Below are 11677 nucleotides of genomic sequence, written 5' to 3' on the forward strand. Positions count from 1 at the left end.
ATTGATCTCTTAGGCTGCTTATGCCCTCAGCAGTTTCTTTTCTACAGCTACCCCTCCTCCTGTTGGCTGTGAGACAAATACTATCAGTGCACTTGCCCAGGGGCCCTGCTGAGCTCTTACATCAGTTTGAACCTACGCACCTTGCTAACTCCAATTCAAGAAAACACACATGGTTTTCAGCAATTTACATGCAGACCTTTGCCCCTCTCTTTAACTCTCCAACAGCAGTGACATAAATTTAGCAGCTTTACAGGTTCTCCATGGTGAAAGACCAAGTGATTATACCTTATTTCCAGGGCTCTGCCTACTGGAATTCAAGTAATCCCAGCAGCCCTTTAGAAAAGATCACTTCCAGTGGTTGGCTGAAACTTCCCAGATGTGCCAGTTCAGCAGCAGTGGAAGAGGAGCTACTTTCCAAAACATCACTGCCAAAGTACCAGAAGGAAACTAATTGCCTTTCAGCTGTTCTGACAAGACTGTCCCTCTGTTTGACCAGCAGGTCAGGAAGCAACAGGGACTGGGTGCTCAACCAACAATCTCCTTCTGCATTTTACAGCAAAGCAACCATTAATACTGTACCAGAGCACCTCTCTGATCACAGTGGTACTTAAGGCAGTGCTGTAATATCAGACAGAAGAATTGCATACGTAAAGCTGATGGCCGGTATCCTTATCAGTAATTTTTCTTTTTAAAGAAAATGCGCTTATCTACTCCATGCAATAGTGTCTGAAATGGCAGCACTGCTGGAAGAAAAGTTCCAAAAAAGAAAAAAAAACTATTCAGAGATCTGCATGTTTGGTTGGTTTATCTGAAGACCCAGGTAGCACTGACACCTGAGCAGATAGATATAGTCACTTCTCATGAGTTCAGTAAAACAGAAAGTTAGCTCAGATATTCTTCCCTGTGATGCCAGTACTTCCCTTCTTGCTACAATCCTATCAAGATGTGTTTTACCCACTCCTAGCAGCCTCCCTTGATTTATTGCTGTAATAATCACTCCTCAGCTTGGCAGAACTTCAATGGGAATTGTGACTTCCCTGGTTTCTCAGAATTAAGTCTAACCTGGTCTAAATTAGGCAGCAGCTATCAGTGACCACTATTGAAAGAGCAGGCATTTTTATTTCTGCACACATTTGCATATCCTCCCCACACACACACAGAAAAAAAAACCAACAAAAAAAAAATAACCAACAAAACCAACTATGCTTACATAGGCTAGACCTTGTCAGGATTAAACCAATAATATTTTTAACACTGGTAAGAAGCCTGTTCTTCATATGGCCTTTGTATACTTCTTTTTAGACCTTGCTCCCCTTGTATTCACTTTGCTGCAAAAGATTTGGTCTGTGCTATCAATACTTATTGTATAAAAATGTCTTTTTCAGTATAAATAAACTCTTACTAATTATAGAGAACCACATAATAAATTCAGAGCAGTCAATGTAACAACAGCCTATACCCTAAGCTTTTTAGCCCAAGTATCCAAAATACATTTTCTTCAGTTATTCTCCTCATGTCTTGCACTTAGAATCAACTTCCCAAAGCACAGTAATCCCACTGTATTACAGTAATGGCCTTAGTGTTATCCCAAGGTGGCAGTGCTGCAGTGCTGTTGTGATCTCACAAAAGCAAGCAGAGACGGAAGAGCAAATAAAACCCCAAACACCAGACTTCCTGCTCCGTCATCCTTTTACTTACTCCTGTGATGTGGAGACCTGCACCATGTCAATATTACTAGTTAATTTGATATTGAACCTCTTTGTGCCAAGATTGCACATCTTTTTAGGTACTCTATGAATCATGTCTACTGTGTATTTAAACATTAAGTAGTCTGCTGGCGAAGTGGAAATAGAGAAAAATTAAATAATTAGAGTTTACCAGACACTGAATGAGAATGAAAACTTTCTTCCCCCTGTTTATCACTGAATTCTTAATTTTGTTTTGATTCTGACATTTTCTGCAACTGCTTTAGTTTTGCAACATGTTAGGCAATGGCAGAAAGCCTCACAAAGCAGCCTGTCCAATTAATCAATACTGTCATGGTAAAAAAAGACAACCACACACAAAAATCTACAAATGAAAACAAAGAAAATGCACATATTTTCATAAATAACCCAGTTTTTAAGTAGTAAGATGTTTCACTTAGATTTTCATTTGCAAATGATGAAATCAGAAGTAATAAAGTGAAGGTGTACAAAAATAATTTTGCCACTGATATTATGGTGAAATGTTTCAAGTTCAATAGTCTACAACAAAAATTTTTATTCATACTAGAATCACAAAATATCTTTACAACTTTTCTCATCATCTTTAGAAGAAAATCTGTATAAGAAACACTGGAATTTATTGCATATATAAAACTTCAATTCTACATCAAGTTGCTTATTTATAGTATCCAAGGACAGTGATCATGAATTTACAGGGTTTTTTGATTTATTTGTTTTAAATCACATTACACCCAAGATGTGAGGAGGTAAGGTGATACCACTTGACCTCAGCATCTTGGTACAGAACATAGCCTCTGTCTTTCCAAATCAGTCATTATTTACTAAAAAAAGCAATACAGCAGGAGCTACGGGGATACCAAGTGGAACAAACCAAGCTCGTTCTCATTCAGCCACACACAGCCAAAGCATCTGTTACTCATTTTACAAGTTGCTAATGACAGAGAACACTTTTCAGCTCCAACTGAAAGCACATAAAATACAATCACTAGGAAAACCTCAGACAGAAGGTAATAGAGCTTTCTTCGCAAACATATCCTGCCACATTTCCAGTGAATATATAAAAAAAAAGGCGTTTATTTTCTGCTTTTTCTATCCACTGCTCCTACTATATTATTTATGAATGCCTTTTTTTTCTGTTAGATTTGTAATATCCTGACATCTTTTGCTTCTCTTTGCAATTCATAAAGTTACATTGAAAGCTAATTCATTCAAATACTTAACTCCTTGAGAGCAGCCCTGGGGAGAAGGACTTGGGGGTCCTGGTGGATGAGAAGCCAGACACGAGCCAGTAGTTGCACTTGCAGCCCGGAAGGCCAACTGTGTTCTGGGCTGCATTAAAAAAGGGGTGACCAGCAGGGAGAGGGAGGTGATTGTGCCCCTCTGCTCAGCTCTTCTGAGGCCCCATCTGGAGTACTGCATCCAGGCCTGGGGCCCCCAGTACAGGAATGACATGGAGCTCTTGGAGCAGGTCCAGAGGAGGGCCACTAAGATGATCAGAGGGCTGGAGCACCTCTCCTATGAGGAAAGGTTGAGGGAACTGGGATTGTTTAACTTGGAGAAGAGAAGGCTCCGGGGAGACCTCATTGTGGCCTCCCAGTACTTGAAGGGAGCATATAAGCAGGAGGGAGAATGGCTGTTTACGAGGGTTGATGGTGACAGGACAAGGGGAACAGTTTTAAACTGAGCCAGGGGAGACTTAGGTTAGATATTAGGAGGAGGTTTTTCACTCAGAGGGTGGTGACACACTGGAACAGGTTGCCCAGAGAGGTTGTAGATGCCCCATTCCCTGAAGACATTCAAGGCCAGGCTGGATGTGGCTCTAGGCAGCCTGGTCTGGTGGTTGGTGACTGTGCACACAGCAGGGGCCTTGAAACTATGTGATCTTTGAGGTCCTTTTCAACCCATCATTCTATGATTCTATGAAATCAATTTCCTCCCTGTATCAAGTAAACACAGCCACTGCTGCTCCTTTGTTCTAAAGAATGATGGCTTTGAGGCACTACCTTTACATTACATACTCTTTCTGAGAACATTTGAGCATATTGCTCATTCAGAAGATAAATTTTAGGTTCACCTCATGGAAACATACACAGAAATTAAGCCTTAGCCATACAGGTTGGAAAAAACAAACCCTAACAACTTTTCAATGTCAGCAACAGTTTCACTCTGCATTTTCCCAGGAGAAGATAGCTGTCAGCAGTTGAGGAGAAAAAAAAAGCATGAAAATGCTGAAGCCCTGATATATTCATTGCCTTCTCTACATTTCAGAAGCCTTAAACAGATGAGAAGTCTTAAATAATGGTGATATTCTCATCACAAGATTTTGGTCATAAGAATGAGCTTAGACTAGGCTTACTGTTTTGGTTCGACTTTTGCAAAAGGTTAGTCAATACGTGATCTTGTATATACGCAGTCATTAAATGTCACACCAACCCACAGATGTGTTTTATGTGACCGTCTCTGGAAAAAAAAAACACTCATTTTTTAAGCCTAGAATCACAGAATGGTTTGGGTTGGAAGGGACCTTTAAGATCATCTAGTTCCAATCACCCTGCTACAGGTAGGAACACCTCCCACTAGACCAGGTTGCTCAAAGCCCCCTCCAGCCTGGCCTTGAATACCTCCAACTTCAGACTCTGGGAAAGAGTTTCAGCAAAAATCCATCACTCTCATAGTTTTAGTTTAGCACTAAAGCACATCTGATTCCAGAAGGTAACCCTGCTGAAGATGCTCAGAACCACACAGTGTGAAAAGTAGTTTGACAAGGACTGTTAGAAATGAGAATTATCAATAAGGCCATTGACAGCATCAACTTTTTTTTTTCATTAAACACTCACTTTTCCTCGCAGTTAACAGAAATGAACCATTTTACCCTTCAAAAAGAAGAACTATGATAAGCTACAGCAACCAGTTCCCGTATCCACTACTTGACTTAACTTGATTTATTCAAAGGCAGGCAATTTTTAAGGTAGAAGTAATTAACTTATTGCCTTTTTCCTCTTCACAAAGTTCACGCCTGTTTTTGGTAAATAGAAAATGTTACTAAATGATTAGGTTAGTCATTAATATCAGACTCAAGCAGAATTCACCAGAATCTTTTTTTTTTTTTTTTTTTAAGTTGCTCTTTAGAGAGATGGAAATTGAGGTTGGACTTGATGATCTCTTCCAACCTGAGCAATTCTATGATTGAAATCCAGTGAATTTATCTTCATTACAGAGGCCAAGAGCAGATTCTCAGAAAACTCACCACTTCCTTGCCAATACTCGGCAGTTGAGGAAGTGCAAAAAAACACAAGATCCTGACAAAAGGCCAATGGAATAGGTTGCTGTAGATGGAGGAGTAATTTCCAGTGTTATGAAAACCATTCATATTAGTTAAAATCCTTAACACAAAACAAGAAGATAACAGCAATGATAGCAAGCATGTAGGCAAATGTTTTTGAAAAACATTACTGAACTTTTGTTGTCATCTATAGAAAGAGCACTGCTAGTTTGGAATATCTCACTGATAACATGCATTAAGAATAGAGACTTCGTCTTAGACCACTCTAAGTATTGAGGAAAGTAGTAAAACTGCTGAACGTAACAAGATGGCAAAGAACTGAATATACTTTAAAAGGCAACAGAATAACAAAGGCAATTGAAAGCATAATGAAAGATTAGAGATACTAGAAGAAATGAAAGAAGAGCTGATTGGCACTAATGACATACGATCTCAGACAAAAATGGAAATTAATTTAAGACATCACATGTTGCTGTTCAACAACAACCAAAAGATTATTTGATGCAACTGTGAACAACAAATTGAAACCAGCATAGAAGATGCAAAAGCCTAGCTTTTGAAGGTTCTCCTTGCTTACAACTCTGAACAAGGAGAACAACACGATGCTTCTAGGTATTAGTGACACAGTTACTAGTGAGACACAAGGGATTAAAGTTATGTTTTCCACTTAGCCCACAGTCATGTCTCATGTAGCACTCACCTCCTGTGGTCAAACATTAACAGACTGCCACTGTCAAACTCAGGCCCCTATATGAGGTCATCCTGGTGAAATGAAACACTCCCTACAAATGAATCTCCAAATGCAGGGACTAAAAGCTGGACTTCAACTGGATGTCCCCATTATCCCTCTCTCTCCTATCACCCAATAGGAAAGACCAACTGCCACCCTCCAGTCTTTCCCACCACTTCCAATGCCTGACCAATACTCCATCATTAGCCAAAGTCCTACTTCAAGGGTTCATGTCTGCAACAGATACGTGTGGCCAGAAATATCCCAGGAACCAGGAAGACTTACGAGTATTTAATTGTTTCCTGACCACCCATATAACAGGTGCCATCTGCCATGCCCATTTTAGTTTACTTCTGTACATGCATCTTCAGTAGTATTCAGACTCTCCCACTCTTTGTTAGCAGCCAGAAAAACTAACTTTATGACAAACACTCACTACAAAAACAGCTCAAAATGCAATGCATATGAGCTTATAACTCTTGAAATCATCTGAAAATGGCGAAGTCTGTTTCTGAAAATTGCAAACAAAAGACAAGGGAAACAGAAGTTAAGAAACATGCAGACACAAAAACAACCCAGAAGTTCTGAATGAGTAATATTTCTAAATCATTCACTGCCATGAAGTAACAAGTTTCAGACCAAACAGTATGCAGAAATGCATCTGTAGCAGGAGGATCCCTAGCCAGTCTGCTTGAATTTTATGCCTATCAAGTTTAGGGACAGTCCTGTTTATACATTTCTTGTGTACAGTTTCAACTTGAAAGGACAGAAACTGTTTATTAAAGTCTTACAACTCTTGAACTGAAAAATGCTTTGTCAAGAAATGAGCATTGTTTCTGTGCCATCTAAGACAGAATAGTGTGTACATAGGACCACATCATATGCTGGGCAGTCCCCTAAAGGATTCATACTTCTAATTTCATAACAATCGTTTGCATGCGTATATATAAAAGGTATCATGATCTGATCCGATCCTCTGAGATTCAGATCTGCTCTGATTATTTTAAGCTTTCCACTGAAATCTTCCGAAATAACATACTCTGGGTTTGCACAGGTTTCCATGCCAGGCTAAAGACTGCTTCACCCCATTCGCTCTGGGCTACTGAAATTAGATCCATCCATCCAGAGCTTTCTGGAATTGCACACTTTGGGTCTGCTCTTCAGAAAACACAAGAATAATAAACCTATATCTAAAAAAAAAAAAAAACAGCTTATTCCCATACACCTAAGTACATTGGTAGATAATTTCCACAAATATATCATAAAAATAGCAGGTAAATTGAGATAGTAGTATACAGCAGCTTTCCTCCTAGGTTATTTGAGCTGAATTCTCAAATTAGCATTTTTGAGACAAAAGGAACAACTACTCCAATAACTTCAGACTTCCTCCCTGTTCTCTTCAGAGCTCATGCTTTGTCAGTATGAATAATGAAAAGTAAACACCCAGCTGGTTACACATTCAGTATCAATCTTCCTTTCTCCTGGGAACGTTACATGCTATGCTGCGTGATATAATGGCGTAAAGGAACGGAGACAGAGCGAGAAACCCCAACACAAGGATGATTTTTCTTCTGCTCAGTCTATGACATTTTTATCATTACATAATGGAAAAATTCTAAACAGCTTCACTTGAAAGTGTATGGAATAGATTTCCTTACATTTTAAGTACTCCTTGTCCAAAGCCATGAAAATATAAGTAACTGATATTAACTCTAGTAACAAATGTTCACTCAGTCACGCTTTGTTTACAATAATATTACCTCTAGCAGCCAATCTCACAGAGCAAACAATAAGTTGTCATGCCAGATTCTTATGGAAATAAATACATGAAATGGAGTTCTGTAGTGTAATCCATTCAACCAGTGTAGGATATGTTGTAATGATTTGTTATAAAGCTTCAGAGAGACCTCAAGTAAACATTTGCTGCCTATGCTGAAGAACGGAGAGGCATTCTCAGGCTTTTACTGGAGTATGTGCTATTTCTCCCAGCCATTCAAAGCTCATTAGCTGTCACAGCAGAAGCAAACAGCAACTGTGACATGAGCCGCTAAAAATACCTCTTATTGGCATCTGTCCTGTGGTATTTTGTGTTCATTGGAACCTTCAGTGGGTGTGTGAAATTTTCCAGCTGCTTGCAATATATAGGACTGAGCTTGAAAAGAATCAGTTACAGGCCTCGTTCTATAGAGAAAGGAAGGTTCAAGAGAGGTACAAATAAAACAGGTATTACCACATGCTGGAGCACTGCATGATGCTTTGCACCATGCAGAGGTTTGTCTCCAAATAACTAAATTTTTGCACGTTACAGTGAATGTCTATCCAAAAGCTGACTGCATCTATTATTTCCAAGAGATTGCCAGACATACACTCTGTCTTTGCCCTGTGTCTGATTTCTTCCCAGTGCGTAGATTAGAAATGACTACTTTTTGTTTACATATTTTTTTTCTCCCCCAAAACACCAAAAGTAATAGCTTCACCTACATTTGTGATTCCCACTATAGCAAAGAAAAGTGAGGAACAGGTCTTTTAGGTTTACATTGTGAGTTCAGTCAACAGCCTGTAGAAATTCAAACAGGCAAGGCAAGGAGGGGGAAGCCACTGAGCACAACGCCAGGCACGTCTACCTGCTGTATGGGAACCCAGCATGCAATGGTGGAAGAAAGACTGTCCTCATCTGCTGCTCACTCTTGACACTGATTGACCATCTTCAGAACATAAACTGCCCCAAGGAGGAGTCAACGGGAACTGCAATACTTATTTGATGGCATGAGGTTTATATTGCATTCCATAGCTAATTTCCAAACAAGAAAAAAAATTCACCTTAATACCTTCTCTTGTGGTACATATTTAAAATAAAGATACTTAAGTTATTTGGAGCTTCTTCATGATTGCCCATAGAAAAGAGGCAATTAAAGGAATTGAGAAGTTAGCTTACAGTAACAAGTTAATGAAATGCTGCAGGTCCTTTCAGTTATCTGGGCTGATGCTTACGTCGATACAACAACAGCCTGTGGTAGGTGGTTGGCCAAAACCAATAGAAGCATGAAGAGCACAGAACAACTTACACTCAACTTAGAAAGTGCCATATTATCTGGCATTACCTATACGATGCAAAGCTATTGAAGAAAATCAAAGTTAGAAGTTAAAGAAGCCTAAATCATCACAGATGGCAGAAAAGGAAAGAGCTCCCTTGCAACCTACACTCAGTGAAAGAAGTCTCAGAGTTTTAGGGAAAATCCACCCACATTATAAACTCCAGCTATTAAAAGTGCATTCTGAAGTGACTACACAATACAGCTGAGATAAGCAGAAAGCTCTCTGTTTAAAAATTATTGCAGAAGATATTAGTTCACTGTCTCCACGGGGAAATTGAATAAGACTTTACTTCCATCAGCAGATATAGTGAAAAGAGCATTAATCATATCACTTTATGGAATACTTTGGCATTACTAAGCCATCATTTTTTTCTAAGGTGTAAGACAAGATATCTTTCTTTTTCCTGAGATATATAACGAGAAATTACCACTTAGACAACCCAAGAGGGCAAGTTCATCCACCATGATGTCGACCCTAGCTTTGTGACACTCAATATAATTTCATAATTAATTTACAGCTACAAGAGTTAGCAAATTAATATCAGAAATCTGAGCTAGTAAAAAAAGCAATGAGTTTAGCTACTTAGACAAATAAAAGATGTCCCTTTCAGTCTGTATTCCTTAGAAGGGCATCCCATTTGAAAGACAAAATGAGTAACAAACTAATATACTATATACACTACAGATGTAAGTATGTTCAGCATCAATTCCAGTGTACAGCTAAGCACAATTCATTCAGTTCCTCCCAAGAAAACCTTGCTTACTGCTACGTAATAGCATACTTGTAAGCCTCATAGAGTAATGAATATAAAACTCACTAGGTAGGAAAGCGAATGGATGCATTAAACCAACAGAAATCACCAGCTTCTGTGCTTTGTAAAAGTGTGTCAGTGACCGCTAGAACCTCGGGCAGTGTAAAATTATTGAGCTCTGGCACCCATAGGAACTCTCAATGGCAACCCATGCAACGTGCAGAATCCAGTACTTCCAACCTCCATTGCAGATCCTTCTGCAAAGCAAGCTGCATCAGAAAGAACGGCACCTTGTTCTCCCACTTTGAAATAGGTAGTATTAGGTGGTGACAAATGGAACTCAATTTCAGTGGCATAGTATCAAACAGCAAGCTCAACAAGAAACAGAATAGCATTTGGCACTGCAGCTTTTATCCCCAGCCCACCCCTGGCTTGCAGAGCTATGAAGAACACTGTCTGTGAACTGTGAGAAGCTTAGCATTTGCGCCTGCTTCTCTGTGACCACCTGTCCACTTAGCCCAAGCATCATCAAGCTAAAAGCATACTGCAGGTTGCTGGTCCTGCAACCCAAACCCTTTCTCATTACTATTGCCAGGATGAGGGCTTTTGCTGTGCTACATGGCAGTGGCACTTCGGATATCCGCCACGAGACAGCTGTACAAAACCCGATCCTGCCACTATCTGCTCCTGCTGCCAAAACAAGTGAGGACTTGCACCCTAGGATAGAGATGCTGAGCGAGCCAGGGCAGCTGGGCTTCCAGGACATGAGACCATCATTGCACACAGGGGACACGGACGGGAAATGACTGTCTCTGTAGGTATGACTTAAAGCAAAACTGAATGCACATGGTCAGTAGGACCCACAAGTGCCAGGCTGGCAAAATATTCTCTTAGTGCCACACTGCACCAAACAGCATGATTCGCAGATACAGAGGGACTCCCAACCAATACCCACCATGGCATTTAGCGAGTAGATACTTTAAATACTAAGTACTCTCTGTTTATTTATTTTTTAGAAGCCAGCAAAAATAAAATAAAATAAATCATCCATGAGGTTTCTAAATTAAAGAGATCAGATAAAGCAGTGGTGGAAATGAAGCTCAGTTGAGAACCAGCAAGAGAGTGAACTGAGGAAAGAAGTTAATGAAGTTCAAAGGAAAGGTAATGACAATAAAACATCACACTATAATCATGATGAGAGAAAAGGAAAAAGCTAAGGAAGAAGACAGGTGAAAATGTAACCATCAGTGCAGCGGGCACAGGGAAGGTGACAGACCTGGACTAGTAGAACACAGACTGAGAATCCACAATCTTCATAATAATACACTGGCATGATGAGAAATAACAGTCAGGGTGAGACAGGATCTTAAAGACTGACTAGTTCCAATCCCTGCTGTAGGCAGGGCTGCCTCTCATCACCTCAGGCTGCCCAAGGTCCATCCAACCTGGCCTTAAGAGCCTCCAGGGATGGGGCACCCACAGTTCTCTGGGCAGCTGTACCAGGGCCTCACTGCTCTCTGAAAAAAAGAACTACTACTTAACTTCTAATCTTAATCTACCCTTGTTCTGCTTACAAAGAAGCAAAATTTGCTTCTGACAGGCTCTCAGCAATACCAAGTAAAGCATTTTCAGGCAAGCCAATAGTCATACATAGAAAAGACTAGAACTCACCCAACTAGTGAAGGAGTTCTCTAGTGATACAGCACTCTGTTTCAGGAAGCAACCTGGGTCCAAGAGATTGTCTCTCTTTAGTGGCTAGTCCTTATATGAGACCAGCATGGCTCCACCCTGGGTCCACTCCTTCTGGTCAGGTGGGGAGCACAGGTGCAAACAATGTGCCTGTGCTCCCTGGGCCTGCCACACCCCTTCACCAGGTGCTCAATCACCAGTTCAAGCCCTGACATAACAGTTTCCCTACATTCCTCTTTTAGTTTGAAGGTATTCGTCCTTGCCCTATTGCTATCAGACAGCATAAAAGTTGGTCTCCTTCCTGCTTATAAACTCCCTTCGAGTACTGGAAGGCAACAATGAGGTCCTCCTGGAACTTTCTCTTCTCCAAGCTAAGTAAGCATAACTCCTTCACCCTTTCT

The 11677-nt window shown here is 40.2% G+C and overlaps 1 protein-coding gene across 3 annotated transcripts in view; it reads right to left on the bottom strand.

Moving 5' to 3' along the window:
- The window catches only part of KCNQ5 (potassium voltage-gated channel subfamily Q member 5), a 263525-nt gene that overhangs the window by 158569 nt on the left and 93279 nt on the right, over positions 1–11677 (bottom strand). The gene's annotated exons all lie outside the window — the stretch shown is intronic.

The sequence above is a fragment of the Gallus gallus genome, chromosome 3 (genome assembly GCF_016699485.2).
Source record: "Gallus gallus isolate bGalGal1 chromosome 3, bGalGal1.mat.broiler.GRCg7b, whole genome shotgun sequence".
Lineage (NCBI taxonomy): Eukaryota > Metazoa > Chordata > Aves > Galliformes > Phasianidae > Gallus > Gallus gallus.